Source organism: Canis lupus, chromosome 13 (genome assembly GCF_011100685.1).
Source record: "Canis lupus familiaris isolate Mischka breed German Shepherd chromosome 13, alternate assembly UU_Cfam_GSD_1.0, whole genome shotgun sequence".
Taxonomy (NCBI): Eukaryota; Metazoa; Chordata; class Mammalia; order Carnivora; family Canidae; genus Canis; species Canis lupus.
Genome location: NC_049234.1, coordinates 34,562,014 through 34,575,687, shown reverse-complemented (window position 1 = coordinate 34,575,687; position 13,674 = coordinate 34,562,014). Strand labels below are relative to the sequence as shown.

The 13,674-nt window shown below is 52.7% G+C and overlaps 1 protein-coding gene across 1 annotated transcript in view; it reads left to right on the top strand.

Annotated features, from left to right (window-relative positions):
- Window positions 1–13,674, top strand: part of COL22A1 (collagen type XXII alpha 1 chain) — a 269,313-nt gene that overhangs the window by 27,639 nt on the left and 228,000 nt on the right.

The following is a 13,674-nucleotide window of genomic DNA, read 5'->3' as shown; positions in this document are numbered from 1 at the left end:
CGGCCTGCACCCCTGCACCAGGGGCAGGGCACACACCCTGGGTCCTTCCCAGGCTCCACTGCCCTTGGCTGCGCACTGTGCAGGCCAGAAGGAAATTACAGAGGGCTCGGTTCTCCTCCCCAGCTACCCGGAGAGGCCTGGAGGTGGGTGAAGCACCTGGGAGGCCCATCCCCATTTCTGCAGGGGGAACACACCTGTGCACCTGCAGGACCATTCAGGGCAGAGCCCGAGCTCGCAAAGCGAAGCACACGGCAGGTGTGGGGACTCCCATGGGGAATCCATGGGGACTCTTTCCTCTTCCAGGGGTTGGCAGGGAGAGGTGGTCTAAGCAAAGGTGCAGAGACAGGCTTGTGGGCTGTAGCTGTGATCCCCAGTGAGCTGTTTGGAGATGGTCGGGCCCTGCTTATCCCAGAGGCCAACTGCCGTTGACCTGGTGCCCCCTGAGATAACCCGAGGTTGTCTGGAATCTGTTGACTGGGGATGGGGATGGGTGGTGGGGGAGCTTGGGAAGCAGCAGGCAGGGAGCTGATGGCCTCTGCAGTTCTGACCCTGAGGGCTGACCTCCAAGACCCTACCTAGTTGGGTCATTGTCAGGACAGCCTCCTCCACGGGACAGAAAGGGCGATGGGGTTTTTTGTGCATGGCCTGTGTCCAACCTCTGTTCTGCTTGCTTCATTGGGGTGACATCTGTCCGTCCTGGGTCACGACCGGTGTTTGGTAACAGCGCTCTCCAGGGCCGGCAGGTGGGGGCTGGGAGCAGGGTCTCAGGGGCTGCTTTGCTGACTCCTTCTGGGGACTGAGCCTCCTGGGGGGGGAGAAGCTCAGGGGGGTCACAGCTCGCCAGGGGTTGTGGCTGGTGGTGGGAGCCGCTGGGCGTGGCTTGGCAGAGGAAGGAGACTGAGCCCAGGGATGGGCCTGGTCCCAGGGACGGCCTGGCCCGTAGCCCTGTGAGAAAGCAGCTGAACTGTGTCTGGCACCCGACGGGCTCCGTACTGCTCTGTGATTCTTCTCTGTTGGCTCACTTCATCCCCACTCCCACTGACTTGTTCACAGATACTTATTGGGGATCTGCTTTTTGTGTGGCCTTGTTCTGGTTTCTGGGCCTGTCGAGAGAGATTAAGACAAAACTCCTGCTCTTAGAATGTTCATGGTCTGGATGGTAGAAAAGACACATAAAAGAAAAAGGATATAATCCTGTGGGGGTGATCTTAATAAAGCTGCCCCAGGGTCTCATGGGGTCCCACTGTGGTTGTGTTGGGTGATGACCCTGAGAATGACAGAGGGCTTCCTGGAGGGAGGTGGCGCTTAGACCATTTAGAAGGATGTGCTTGAGCAGTAGGGTGAGGGATCGAGGGGTTGGCATGACGCTGCCAGGGAACTGTCATGGAGCCGTGCAGCTGTGGCCAAGGAGGGCACTGGGGTTGGTGGCTTTGCACAATGGTCAGGCTCTCAAGAAAGGAGGGCCTTGAGTGCTAAGATGAGGTGTGGAAGGGTTTTGCTCAGGGGTAAGACACCGTCAGATCCATGACGATGGAATGGGGCAGGACAGCAGGAAACAAGGAGACCCTTTACAGAACTGCTGGAGAAATTCTGAGAACAGACAGTGCTGGGCATAGGCCCCGTTCCACAGATGAGGGAGTCCCTGCCCTGAGGGCTAAGTGAAGGAAAGCTATCCCGTATCGAGGCATCAGCCGTGAACTTTCACTTGACCCTCATTACAACCGCGTGGACTATAGTGGTCTCCTTGTCACAGATACGAGTGTGCAGCACGCGGAGCTCCCGGGAGGGCCAGCTGCTAGGCTCTCGGCAGTAGGCCAGAGGGGTGATGCCAAGACGGGAGAGGGCAGGAAGGCAGGAGAGAGCCGGCTAGGGCCAGAGCTCAGGGTTGACCTCTAGGTCAACCTGACATAGGGTCATCAACCCTGAGACACCGGGCCACAGGCCCAGCCAACAGCAGAAGTCCAGTGTGGTGGCTCAGGAGTGCTATGCACCTGCTGTGATCCCAGAACGGCCTGATGCAGGGCGCAGGGAAGCACCCTCTAGACCCCTCCCACTGGCATTTTGTCCTCCTGCCAGCCTGGGTTCAGGCTGGTTCTAGGTGATGGCCAGAGAGAATCTAGATTTTGAGGAACCTCTGTGCCCGGGGCATGGTTCTGGGAATGGCGGGGACAGCCTCGGAGCCGTGATGTCACCTCTGGGACATGCTGCCCGGTTAACAAGAGGGCGGAGCTGGGGACGGAGTCCATGCCTTCAGCCTTGGCGTGTGACCTCCTCCTGCTGTGCGCCGGGCTCAGGCGGCCCCATCACAGGCAGTAGAGGACCCCACTCTGACTGGCTTGGGTAATGAAGCACATTGATATCACACATGACAAAAAGGCCAGCGGTCAGGCGGGCTTAACTGAAGAGGCCAGGGCTCATTCCACTCCTTCCGTTTCTGGGTTTTTCGTTGGCGGTAACTCTGCTCTTGGCCGGCTCATGTGTCTGGGGCCTGACACGGACGGTTCGCTGCAGAGATGTTGATGAAGGCTTTGTAGGGAGGAGGGTGAGGTCAATGAGGGATACTGAGGCCCCGGGAAAGGGCCGTGGGAGAAGAGGGGTGATGGCAGGGGTGGAAGCGTGCCCAAAGCCCCCTGAGATGGGGAGGGGCTGTGGGACAGTAGCTGGGGTCACTTCAGGGAGGTCAGCTGCTGCCTCCACGGTGGCCTACAGGGAGCACGAAGGAAGCCCCCACCCCTCCCCGCCCCTCCCCTCCTCTCCCCTCCCCTCCTCTCCTCCACTGGCCTGAGCCCAACAAGAGGCCCAGGTGATGGTGTCCCAGGGGCCAGCCTCCCGGGCTCCCAGGGAGCAGAGGAGGCAAGAACAGGGTGGGAGGGCACAGTGGGGCCACCTGTGGTGAATCTTAGGGCCACCTGAGTGTAGGACCTTAGACCCAGGACAGAGGACACCATAGCCCCAGCGGGCCTGGATTCAATCTGATGGTGGAGCATGGGCCTGCGACTCTCCCCAGACCAACACTGTAGTTCCTGAGTGGAGAGAGGCTGTGTGGGGCCTAAGCCACGTGACCACCCCCACACCCTCCAGGGAAGGCGTTTGACCCACGTAGAGACACGAGGGCTGCCAGCAAGAGAAGGGGGACCCGATGCCAGCCGGCCGGGGCCACTGCAGGTCCCCCGTGATGACACTGAGAAAACTCACAGTGGCCAGGCTCCTCCAAAACCCTAAATAGATGTAAGACGTAAGTTATACTCAGTTGTCTGAAGGGAATCTGTTTTTGTAAATACAGCTGTAAGCCGACCGGAGGCCTGTTCTATTCTGGTGACAAATGAAACAAAATCCCATTACAATGGCTTCAATTAGAAACAAAGCAAAACAAAATAAAATAGCTGGCGGTAACATCCTCAAATATACCCCGTAAGATTAAATCAAGGAGCATCGCAAAATCCAAATGACCAGAAATCCCTGGGCACCCAGGAGATACCTTTGGGTGACTTCAGAACCCAAACAGTTGTTCTGATTAGGGGCTTCATTCATATCAGTGGTCTGGAAAATCACAGACGAACGATGCCCGGTTTTTGGTGTAGCAGTCATTCAATGGCATCCGACCTACTCCTTCATTCATTCAACAGGCGTAGCAGTCATCGGATGCAATCAAATCATTCATTCACGCAGTCTTCAGCAACCCTGCAGAGCGTTGTAGTAATCATTCATTCATTCATTCATTCATTCCCTCCCTCAGCAACTGCACACCGAGTGATTCCTGTGTCGGAGCCCATGCCGAGTTCCCAAGATGCGGCGATGGCTCTGACATTCTTTTTTGTCCTCGAGAAGCTTTTGTCTCCTTGGGGCAGCAGGGACGTGGCAGCTAATTACACTATGGAATGTGTACCCTGGTTACCACCCGCAATTTCGTGTGCTGGTAGTTCACCTGCCTGGGGTCTGTCCTCACACACAGGAATGAGCTTCACGGGGGCAGAGTCTGTGCCTTGCGGTTTCTGAGCGCCTGGAACAGGGCCTGGGATGTAAAGGAGCTGCTGGAATGTTGTTCAAAGGAAATGCAGGGTGGGGACCTGTGGGTGGGTCTGTGCTTGCTGTTTTGATGCGCCCATTAGAGGTACTTGTGTGATGATCTACCCCCTGTCCAGATGCAAAGATTAAGAATCCTCAGCCAACCTGAAATCTTGAAATATTGAACATATCTGTGTTTCGATGAGCAGAGACAAACGGTTAGATTTTGAAGGTTGATGAGGGTCTGGAAAAGGCAGGCTGGCTGCGATGGGCTGGATCATGCTAAAGACGTCCCCCTGCCTCGTCGGGTGGGATGGAGGCCAAGGAGCAGGACCCTGACCGGACCCCACTGGAGCGAACGGAACTAAGGTGTCTAATGTTCTCTGGTCACCCAATGTTGACAGCATTTTGCAGGCCACTTGCACCCCGTCCTCACCCAGCCCTGTGACATTCTGCACACAGGGAGCCACGGCTCCAGACCTGCATGGCCAGGACACACCAGTTAGTGTGGTCCAAAGCAAGAAGTGCCACTAGTACTGTACACACCGGATTTTGTAGACACAATGAGAAAGAAAGCATTTGGGGCCCCTGGGTGGCTCAGCGGTTAAGCATCTGCCTTCAGCTCAGGTCATGATCCCAGGGTCCTGGGATCGAGTCCCCCATCGGGCTCCCCACAGGGAGCCTGCTTCTCTTTCTGCCTGTGTCTCTGCCTCTCTCTGTGTCTCTCATAAATAAGTTAAAAAAAGATCTTAAAAAAAGAAAGCATTTCATGAATATCTTTTCTGTCGATCATATATTTAAATGTGAACATTTTGGAAATTTAAATACAATTTAAATACAAATACAATTCATAAAATTGATCTCACCTGGTTCTACGTCTTCAAATGTGGCTACTAGAAATGTTATTATTACCCATCAAGTCTGCATGCAAGGCTCCTCCTCCTCCTCTTTCTCCTCTTCCTCCTCCTCCTCCCCCTCCCATCACTCTCCTTTGTTGCTGCTACTGCTGAACTGTGGTCCAGTTGCATCCAGAGCCCGTGCTTTCCATTGAGCACTTGGCTGCAGAAGGGTGGAGGGGCTGCCCTTCCGAGGGGAAGTGGAACCCCAGGTCTGTGCACAGGAAACCAGGGGCCCGTGTGTGGGGTGGGGTGCAGCTCCCAGCCCTGAGGCAGCACAGGCTGGGGTCTGCAAGCAGAGGCCTGGTCTGGTCTAGAAGCCCAGCTGAGAGTGACCAGGTGAGCTGAGGAAGGGGCAGTGTGAGAACAGGAATGGGCCTGAGGCCAGACAGAGCTTCTCTGGGGTGGCCATTGGGGAAGCTTCTCTGTCTAAATGCCCCGGGGCCACCCGTGGACCCTGATTCTCAGGATCTCTGGGTGCTGCTAAGAGCTCCGTTATAATTCCAGCTGAAAATAAAAAAATAATAATAATTAATTAAAAAATAACAATAAAAGAAATAAAAAAAATAGAATTCCAGCTGCATATCCTACCATGTGGGGCAGGGCAGCAAATAGGACATTAGTTCTCCTGATTTATCTGCTCTCGCACGTTTATGACTTACCCTGTGCTTACCTGCTCTGTCCCAGCTCATGTGTGCAGCACCCAGTGTTGGCTGGCGCTGTGATCATGAGTGTCAGCCGTGACTGGGTGAGACCCTCCCCAGTGTGGTCCAGGGACCAAGGAGCAGTGCTGGGATCTCAGCACTGTTGTCCTTGACCTAGGGCCTGAATTCTTTGCAGGAAGTTGGGATTTTTTGGGAGCATCTTTTTTTTTTTTTTTTTAAAGATTGTATTTATTTATTCATGAGAGACAGAGAGAGAGAGGCAGAGACACAGGCAGAGGGAGAAGCAGGCTCCATGCAGGGAGCCCGATGCAGGACTCGATGAAGGGACCCCAGGATCACTCCCTGAGCTGAAGGCGGCGCTAAACCGCTGAGCCACCCAGGCTGCCCTTTCAGGAGCATCTTTAAACTCACCATGTCATTGATGTCTCCCCAAGTTCCCAACATGGGTTTCCTGGTCCTTTCTTTTCTGTGGACGGCCCCGGGGCCCCGGGGGTCTACATGGCTTGCCTGGGATCACAGGGAACCAGGTGCTCTAGTGTCCATTCCCCTTGGCATCCACTGCCTGGGAGTGGGGGCTCTCAGGCTGCCCCCTCTGTAATCCTTTGGATTTCTTTTTTCCTTTTTAAAAATATTTTGTTTATTTATTCATAAGAGACACAAAGAGAGAGGCAGAGACACAGGCAGAGGGAGGAGAAGCAGGCTCCCTGTGGGGAGCCTGATGCAGGACTCGATCCTAGGACCCCGGGATCACACCCTGGGCCAAAGGCAGACGCTCAACTGCTGAGCCACCCAGGTGCCCCGTATCCTTTGGATTTCTGTTACTGAAGCGTGCTGGTGCCTAGCGCCGGCCTGGCTCACACGGTGACCAGTGGCTGTGTGCTGAGTACATGAGTGATGCTGACTGTCCCGCTGGCCTTGGGCTCGTGGAGGGAGGTGCCTGTGTGTCGTGACCTCAACTCCTGCCTCTGCGGCCTAACAGCATCCCCAGGGGATTCAATCTCAGCCCGGCTCCCTGCAGTGTGTGGGGCGGAGGCTGCAGACGGGGCCCAACCCCAAGGCATTGGCTGTAATTAAGAGCTTTCTCCACCCGGGGCTGTGTTGTGGCCACAAAACAACCTTTATATAGCTAATCGGGTGGCCGTGAGTGAGCCTGTGGAATGCCAGCCGGCCACAGCTGAGAGACCTCCGCCTCCTTCTATTTTGGGGAGATTCAGTGGTGGTCCCCTCACCGCTCTCCCCACGAGCAGGGGGCACTGTCCTGGGTTCTGCCGCTTAGGCTTTCAGGCAGCTGGGCGGCGATGTCGGAGTGGGTTAGGGCAAAGGGGCCTCTCCCATGCTGCTCTGGTGCTTTTTCCCATGACACGTGGGCACCTCTGTCCGTGTGTCCCTCTCTCGATGGCCTGTCTGTGCCTTGATCTTTGCTGTGGTTATCAACAGGAAATTTCACCTTCTAAATGACTGAATGGTGAACTCCACCTGAGAATATGTCCTCTTTTTTTTCTTTTTCTAGTGCATTGTCAGGAAACAGCCCAGCTTCCTGATGTAATTGGGAATGGGCTGGAGAGACCTTTACTTATTTATTATTTTTAGCTTTTTTGAAGATTTTATTTATTTATTCACGAGAGACAGAGAGAGAGAGAGAGAGGCAGAGGGAGAAGGAGGCTCCCTGCAGGGAGCCCGATGTGGGATTCGATCCAGGACCCCAGGATCACACCCTGAGCCAAAGGCAAGATGCTCAACCGCTGAGCCACCCACATGCCCCTGGAGAGACCTTTAAAGATATTGTGTCATAACCGTGGATGTGTAAGGATCCTCTATAGTTATTGGGTTGTTTTCTTTTTTGGACCTATTTTGATCAACCCCCTGTTCTCTCGCAGACATTGTTCTGAGGCACAGGGTTCCTCTTTGAATAAGGCATCTGTGGTCCTACTTTTAGAGTGACATTTCCAGAGGAAGGGGCCCTGGAGAAGGGAATTGAGTTGAGCTTGAGATGACAACCAGCGACAGTCCACACCCCGAGTTCCAGGCAGAGGCAGCAGTGAAAGCCAAGGGCCTGGGGTAGGCGTGCACTCTGTGTGCTGGAGGGGAGTGTGAGGGGAAGGGGAGGGTTGTCACCCCTGCTTCGGGAGGTGGAAATTGAGGCTCTAGCTTCCTGCCTTAATGTTCCCAAGTGTGTGTAGGAGAAGGAGTCCAGCCAGGAGTCTTCCCTTGGCCAGAAGCAGAGTCCTCCTCAAACCCCAGGAATAATCTATCTCCTCAAAGACCCAGCAGTCAGGCCGAAGGGAAGGGCTTTGGGGCTGGCTCTTGGCATGCCTGGGTGGCATGTCCCGCCTGAGAATTTCCCTGGGCCCATCTCCCTCTGATCCTGAGGCGTATAGCCATTAAAGAAGGCATAGCCTGCTGGGGGCATTGTGCCCAGTGACTAGTTCTTTCTGGCCACACTCCTGCCTCCATCCCCACGTCCCTCTGTGTGCTCAGATGCTGGTGGTAAGGTGAGGAGACACTCACACACGCACATGCACACCATATACACACATCACACCCACAAACATGCACACATACCTGGGAACATATGTGCGTGTGGCCACCAGACCCAGCTAGTCCTCTGGGTGGACCCCAAGGCCCGGGAGGATCTGCAGCAGCAGCAGCCGCTGTGGGTTTGGAGCTGCCACGTGGATGTCTGTGGCTTGGCCCTTGGGACCGCGTCAGCCTCAGAAGCAGTTCCGGCCGGGCCCGCCCTTTGCCTAGAGGTCACCAGGAGTTCTTCCTGGGAAAACTTGTTATGATCGAGCTCACCCTGTAGAAATAGTAACTGGGTTGCTTCATTCTGATTATGTGCTGGGAAATTTTATTAGAAAGTTACTGAACACGATGAAAAGCTGAAAAGCACCCACCAGTTATACGTAATTGGCAAACATCAGAGAAAGAGAAACGGTCTCCCAGCTGTGCCCAGCCAGGCCGGTGCCTGGAGAGGATCCCGGGGGCTGTTCAGAGCATGTCCCTGCCTGACTCCGGTCTCTCTCTAAAACCAAGGAACCCGAGTGTCAGAACTAGACATTTTGCCCGTGGCCTCTGTGGGGCCGGGGAGAGTGTCCTGCTGCACTGGCAGGGGCGTGTGCCCGCATACCCTTGACTCTCTCTGAATGGACCACACTCACATTGCTTCTGTGTCCTGGTGATGGTGTAAAACCGTCCTCCTGTGCTGAACTCTGCGAGTGCCCCCTCGTGTGTTCCTGCAGGACCATTCCTACAAGAGCTGGGTATTGGTAGCGAGGTGCCATCGGGGTGCTTACGCCTCATCGGAGCAGGCACCCGGCCTGCCCAGCTCTGTCTCCCTGCCCTCTGTGACACCTTAGGCCAGTTTCCTGGCCTCTGACCTTGTGTATGGCTGTACAATAGAGGCTACTGGCACCATTCCTACCTTTTAGGGTGTTGTGAGGATGTAATGGGGTGTGGGAAGCATTTGGCGCAGGGGTGACACTGAGCATGTGCTATGCAGTGTTTGCTTTTACTACACACCCATGCATCCAGGCGTGCATGCACAGGCATGTACACACAGGCACACACACACCCATGTATTCACATACGTATAGACATACATTTACATGCACGTACATATGGGTATATGTGTGTATGTATATAATTTATATATATGTAAATTACACACAATATCCATCACACACAATATCCATACATATAAATTTTTTAAAAATTTATTTATTCATGAAAGACAGAGAGAGTGAGAGAGAGAGAGGCAGAGACACAGGAAGAGGGAGAAGCAGGCTCCATCAGGGAACCCGATGTGGGACTCGATCCTGGGTCTCCAGGACCACACCCTGGGCTGAAGGCAGCGCTAAACTGCTGAGCCACCTGGGCTGCCCCCATACATATAAATTTTTTAAAAGATTTTACTTATTTATTTGATGGAGAAAGAAAGCACAAGCAGGGGGAGCGGCAGGTGAAGAGGGAGAAGCAGACTCCCCTCTGAGCGGGGAGCCTGATGCAGGGCTTGATCCCAGAACCCCGATATCATGACCTGAGCTGAAGGCAGACGCCCATCCTCCTGAGCCACCTGGGTGCCCTACATACATACAAACTTTATGTGTGTATATGTGCATGAGTACATATACTATTTTCCAGAAAGATGATTAAGTTAAATACCTTTCACTTACGACAGTACATCTCAACCCTTTTGTTATGTCCCTGTAAAGGACCCTACATAAGTATTACATTCCCCCCAACTGCCTCCTTCTCTGAAATCAGATACAAATTTCAGAGCTGTCTGTTTATGCTGCGTGAGCTTCAGAGGGCCCAAGCCAGTGGGTCTCTCAGACTTGCTCACCCTCTCCCTTGAAGCAGTTTTTGCTCCCCGGGAGGGGATACATCTGGCCCTGTGAGAAGGCATGATTTGGGGTGGAGGGGAGGGGTAAAGGATGAGAATTCAGGGAAGGCCTGGGTTCAGATCCTGCCTTCTTCTGTCCCTCAGGAGCTGAGACTTTATAGCCTCCGTGTTTAGCAGATGGACTTAGATCTAAAAGCCCAAGTTAAATCCAGGTTTCTCTGTTTGGACAGATTACCTTCTTTTATATATATATATATATATATATATATATATATATATATATATATAAATTTATTTTTTATTGGTGTTCAATTTGCCAACATATAGCATAACACCCAGTGCTCATCCCGTCAAGTGCCCACCTCAGTGCCCATCCCATCACCCAGTCACCCCCACCCCCCGCCCACCTCCCCTTCCACCACCCCTAGTTTGTTTCCCAGATTTAGGAGTCTTTCATGTTCTGTCTCCCTTTCTGAGATTTCCCACTCGTTTCTGAAGCTTTAGTTTTTCCTATAAAATGCAAGCAGTAATAGTCTCTCTGCCCTCTGGAGCAGAGGGAGCGTGCACATAAGAGGCCCCCTCTGTAGCTTGCACATAGGGAAGTCACATGGCAAAGACCCTGATCTGAGCCAAGGGGCTGGAGTGGAATCCCATGACCACCTGCCAGCTGGGGGCCCCTTGGCAGGGACCTCACCTCCCAGAGACTTGATTTCCTCCTCGGTAAAGCTGTGATGATATGCACCAATCTAGCAGCTAAGTGATTCTGGTTGGCTTTATTATTGTGTTGTCCTGCTTACTATTTTTATGTCACGTCCATATGAAATAGAACATGCCAAAAATCAGAGTGCCCAAACCTAACATGGTGAGATCTGAGCTCCCTGTCGCAGGGAGGGAATCCAGCAGAGTCTAGAAGTTCATGGATCATCAGCTCTGAGAAGGACGTTGGTCTGTTCAGGAACACAAGATCTTTCTTGATCAAATGCAGGGGTTGTTGGCAGACTACAGCCCACAGGCACGTCGGCCTGGGGGTCAATTTTTCAAGTTGAGTTTTGTAGGCATATGGCGTGTCAGCTTGTCCGCGTACTGTCGGTGGCTGTGGTGTGAACACACAGCTCAAGCTCAGTAGTTGTGACAGAGACTGTGTGGCTCACAAAGGATATTTGGACTCTGACTCTTTACAGAAGATGCTTACTGAACCCCGGCTGTTGTGTTGTGATACGATGGCTGGAAATCTGGGGTCACGGCCACTAGCTCCCCTGTGACCCTGAGTGGGATATTTTATGGGGACCTTGGTTTCCAACTTGGGTGCTGAGTGGGGTGGGCGAGAGTCCCCTCCCCCGTCTGTGTGTTTCGGTCACCATCATGCTCCCCCAGCCTTGTACGACTATTGTGGATGACTCCTATATTCGTCAATTTTCGGGGCCACCCAAGGTCTGTAAGAAAGCCTCCTGTCCTCCCTGGCCTTAGACAAGGGCTCATGTCCCAACTGGACTAGATGAGTCATATGGCTTTGGGGTCAGATATGAATCAGCATCCTCCCCTTGCTAGTGCCTGGCTGGCTGGGGGGGCCTGTGCCAGCCTCAGCACCCTTTCCTGGTGCCATCCCACGTAAGCATCCACGTCGGCAAGGTCATCCCATTTACTGGAATCATGTCATGCCAAGCATTCCAGCTCATGGAGGTTGGACTATGTGTTTTGCACAGTGGTTTTAGTTTAGGGTTAATAAAGGGATAAAATACAGTGGCCACAACTAAATTGGTACTACTTGAAAAAGGCATATATACGTACACACTCTCTCTATATACGTGTGTCTATATATAAATATGCATCCATATAATTAAACCCATGGAGAAATTCTGCATTTCTGAGTGACTCTCACATCCTGCAGCTGACCTTCTAGCTGAGCTTATTTCATACTTGCCAGAGGGCAGGCAGGACATGGGGGTTACACAATGTCTAGGGACTTTCCAAGAAATGTGGCTGATGAATTGCAGTGCTTCTTTTTATTTATTTATTTATTTATTTATTTATTTATTTATTTATTTATTTGAGTTTCTTTTTTTTTAAGATTTTATTTATTCATAGACACAGAGAAAGAGGCAGAGACACAGGCAGAGGGAGAGGGAGACGCAGGCTCCATGCAGGGAGCCCGATGTGGGACTCGATCCTGGATCTCCAGGATCACCCCAGGCTGCAGGCAGTGCCAAACCGCTGCACCACGGGGGCTGCCCGAATTGCAGTGCTTCTGACACAGCTCCACACTTACTGGAAAACTGAAGGAAAGCCATTGTCAACGCACCATGTTCTAGGTGACTGTTTTGCTATAAGACATGTCTGTCTTTGTCCTTTTAATTATAGACTCTGGCTTCTTTGAGTTCATCCACCCGCCTCCACACACACAAATGCATGCACTAAAAGACAAGGCATAGACACACATGCTCACTCAGATGCACAGGTGTGCATACACACACACACGCGCAGGCACACACACGACTCTGCTGTTTCCCGGCTGTGTGCACATTTGGGCACAAGACTTACCCTCAGTTTCCTCATCTGGAAAACATGCAAACTATATAAAATTCTCCCATGTAGGCACATTGCTAAGATTCTGTGAACGTCCATAGATTGTACGGCCTGAGTGATTGTAGATCTTGTCCCCACTGTCTCCACTGTCCCCACGATCCCTGCTTCAGAGAGGTCTCAGCCAGAGCCTGAGAAGGCACAAGAGTAGCCAACAGAGCACCCAGCCAGGTCCTGCTGCTGTTCCTGTGAGCCTGGCATCCTTGATGCAGAAATTTAGTCCTCGCAAATGAAAATTAGCCATTTGGCACTATTTCTCTGCATGCTTAGAGGTCCTGATGGGCCACACAAGTCTCCACCCCATCACACGGGACCCAGGGCCCTGTCTATGCAGAAGAGGTGGTGGGAATTGGAGGGAAAAGGTCCTGGCTGGTGCGGCTTGGGATCAGTGCAGGCCAGCTTCTCCCCCTCCTTGCTTTGTGTGAGAGTGACCCCACGGTCCACATTCAGGGAGGGGTGACTAGAAACGTCTGAGTGGGAACACCAGCTGGCTCAGAGCAGAGCATCTCACCATCAAACAGGTGATGAGCCTGTTCCACATGTTCCACTGTCTCAAGGTGGGGAGCCTCATGGGGAGCCTAAGGCACTCTGCTCCATAAGATGTTTGTTGATTAGAAGCCACAAAGGGCCTTATGCATCTAAAAAACTTTTTTTTTTTTTTTTAAGATTTTATTTATTGGGCAGCCCGGGTGGCTAAGTGGTTTAGCGCTGCCTTCCGCCCAGGGCATGATCCTGGAGGCCCAGGATCGAGTCCCGTGTCGGGCTTCCTGAAGGGAGCCTGCTTCTCCTTCTGCCTGTGTCTGCTTCTCTCTCCCTCTCCCTCTCTCTCTCTCTGTCTCCCATGAATAAACAAATAAAATCTTAAAAAAAGTAAAGGTGCAGGACTTGATCCTGGGACTCTGGGATCACACCCTGGGCTGAAGGCAGGCGCTCAACCACTGAGCCACCTGGGCATCCCTAAGAAAAGACTTTTTAAATAAAAAAATAATTCATGGTCATCAGACGTGTTATATACAGCAGGGAAATAGGTGAATGGGAGGGCGCGAGTGAGTGAAGCCTCCATGGGTTGCTTTGGCCTCCTGGTCTAGGAACCTGAACAGGTGATATGGGTGGGGGGACACACAGGCGGTCGCAAGAGGGGGTGGGAGGATGGGTGAAATAAGTGGAGGGGATTAAGTGGTACCAA